Source organism: Amblyomma maculatum, unplaced genomic scaffold (assembly GCF_055883805.1).
Source record: "Amblyomma maculatum isolate TAMU_Amacu unplaced genomic scaffold, ASM5588380v1 scaffold_75, whole genome shotgun sequence".
NCBI classification, from domain to species: Eukaryota; Metazoa; Arthropoda; class Arachnida; order Ixodida; family Ixodidae; genus Amblyomma; species Amblyomma maculatum.
In genome coordinates this window covers 122630-125526 of record NW_028146800.1, presented here as the reverse complement: position 1 = coordinate 125526, position 2897 = coordinate 122630, and the positions used below count along the sequence as shown (strand labels likewise).

At 40.3% G+C, this 2897-nt stretch overlaps 1 pseudogene; it reads right to left on the bottom strand.

Moving 5' to 3' along the window:
• Nucleotides 1-910: 910 nt before the first annotated feature.
• LOC146170685 (uncharacterized) lies at nt 911-1476 on the bottom strand (annotated as a pseudogene).
• Between the last annotated feature and the right edge of the window lie 1421 nt (nt 1477-2897).

Genomic DNA, 2897 nt, shown 5'->3' with positions numbered 1-2897 from the left:
GGAACTATTCGACGACAGAAGAAGAGTATCTTGCCGTCATCTGGGCTCTGAGTAAATTCCGACCATACATCTGCGGACAACCATTTCGTGTTGTCAGCGATCATCACTCGCTATGCTGGCTAGCCAGCATTAAAGACCCTTCTAGGCGATTAGCCATATGGAGCTTCAGGTTGCAGGAGTACGATGTGACAGTAGTCTATAAATCGGGTGGCCAGCACCAAGACGCGGACTGTTTATCACGAGCGCCAGTGGAACCGGCTACTCCAGACATCACCGAAGATTTCCCTATTTTTTGTGCCATCAGCGTCTCCCGTATGGCGCAGCTTCAACGGATTGACTCTTAGTTGGCGCCACTCATTAAGTAGCGGAGGGTTCTAATGCTAGTGTACCTCGTGTGTTTCGCCGTGGACTACAGTCCTTCATTCTGCAGCGTGGAGTCCTCTACAAGCGCAACTTTGACCGCAACAGGGAGACGTTTCTGCTTGTTGTGCATCCCAGTTATACTCCGAAATCTTGAGCGCTTGTCACTATGAACCATCCACCGGCCCACTTGGGGGTCAGTCGCAAACTGGCGAAGATTCGGCTTAAATATTGCTGGTCCAGTTTACTAGCATCAGTGCGTAAATACGTAACAATCAATCAATCAATCAATCTTTCTTTCAGTTTGTACATGCAAACAGAGGATGGTGAGAAAAAAGCAGTGAATTATACACCACTTGACGGGCCTCACCACCCCTACAAGTCAGCAGTGGGCACAAGGAAAAAACCACCACTGGTAAAAAAAATGAATACAAGTGCATCTATAGAACAAGGTTCACAGAACATGTCTCATAACTGGCAGCAATAATAGACGCAGATGACCGTGAGGCTATAACACAGAGTGGCACAGTACGTTCAAACACAATTGACATCACTGTAGCATAGATTGCTGAATAAAGCTTTTACGAATGGAAGAAAAAGACACAATATTCAATTGGTCACTCAGAGGGGTATTTAGGAACTTCGGCACAATAAATCTCAACATACAAAACCCATAGTTAGTTCTGCACTTTGGTAATGCAAACCTACTCTGCAATCTGATGTCGTATGGTGAGTAGCGACATGTAATGGGAACAATTTCAGAAAACAATGAATCACCCTTTTTTATCGTTGATTTATAGAGACATGCAAATCTGTTCTCAAATAATTTGTTGAAAGGTACATTATTATAATGTAGGTAAATGTGTCTAGTAGGCGAATCATACGTCCCGTTGACAATGGCGCGAAGCATTTTTATTTGTAATTTTACAGTGTAATGACATTAGATACCACTGTATTGCCCCAGACAAGGAGGCAATAGCTAAGGTGGGAATAAAAAAATGCATAATATAAAGTAATTTTAGTTTTGATAGGTAGAATATGCGTGTTATGTGAAGTAATTCCGACCATTCTAGAAAGCGTTAACACAATATTATTAACATGGGCATCCCATGTCATCGTACTGCTAAACGTTACACCTAATGATTTGAGTTTGTCCACGTACTCAATTACACTGCCACAGAGGTATAACGAGGGGCGGAAAAGTACTTGCTTTCCTTTAGGAAAGAAGAGTACTGCTATAGTTTTTTCCTTGTTTATCTTTAATGAGTTGGCTGATGACCATGTGGCAAGCGATAAGAGCGTGCGGTTTGCGGTGTCTGCTAAGCTTTGTACGTCATTGGAAGAAAAAAATAGGCTGGTGTCATCTGCATATATAATGTATTTTGCATGGTTACTGATATTAGGGATGTCATTTATATATATATATATATATATATATATATATATATATATATATATATATATATATATATATATATATATATATATATATATATATTGAACAGGAGTGGCCCTAAAATGCTGCCTTGAGGGACGCCATTCGAAATTCCTAGAATCTGTGAAGAGGTATGATTAATCACCACATACTGAGACCGTGAATTCAGATGAGATTTGATTAGGCTGAGAGCATGCCCGCGTATCCCATAGTTCTCTAGTTTTGCAAAACGAATATCGTGATTTAGGCAATCGAAGGCTTTATTGAAATCACGCCATTCGAAATTCCTAAAATCTTTGAAGAGGTATGATTAATCACCACATACTGAGACCGTGAATTCAGATAGGATTTGATTAGGCGGAGAGCATGCCCGCGTATCCCATAGTTCTCTAGTTTTGCAAAAAGAATATCGTGATTTAGGCAATCGAAGGTTTTATTGAAATCAACGTAAACACCAATAGTTAGAAGCTGTGACTCACAATTTTTTAAAAATGTATTCCTTTTGGACGAGTAACGCATGCTCCGTGGACCTATTTTGTGTAAAGCCATACTGACAGTCGGTTATTACGGAATAGTTCTGCAGAAAATGTTGGAAGCCGATGCGAATCAGTTGTTCTAAACCCTTAGAAAAATACGGAAGTACAGACACTGGCCTACAGTTTCACAACTTGTTCGCATCGCCTTTTTTATATATCACGGCTACACTGGCTAGCTGCATGTCAGTAGGGAAATGAGCTGTAATACGTGCGGTGTTGTATATATAGGTTATGCATGGCGTAATTATGTCAAGAATGTACTTAACTGGTCGGCTCTGTATATTATGTGCACCAAGACTGCAGGTGTCTTAATTTTCGGCATATTGAAAAACTTCTTTTCTCCGTTGGTCTTAAGAAGAGAGATGCCTCTATCTTGTCGCCTAAGCAATTCGCGATTCCGGCATAGAATTAGCTGTAACCTACTTCGGAAAAGAGTTTATTAAATGTGTTTGCAAGGCATGAACCTGACGTCTCCTTATCCTCGATTATTAAGCTCGTTATGTTCCTGCTGTGTGTGTTTCTATTTAAAACTAAGTTTAAGCACCTCTATTTTTCTTTGGGATTTT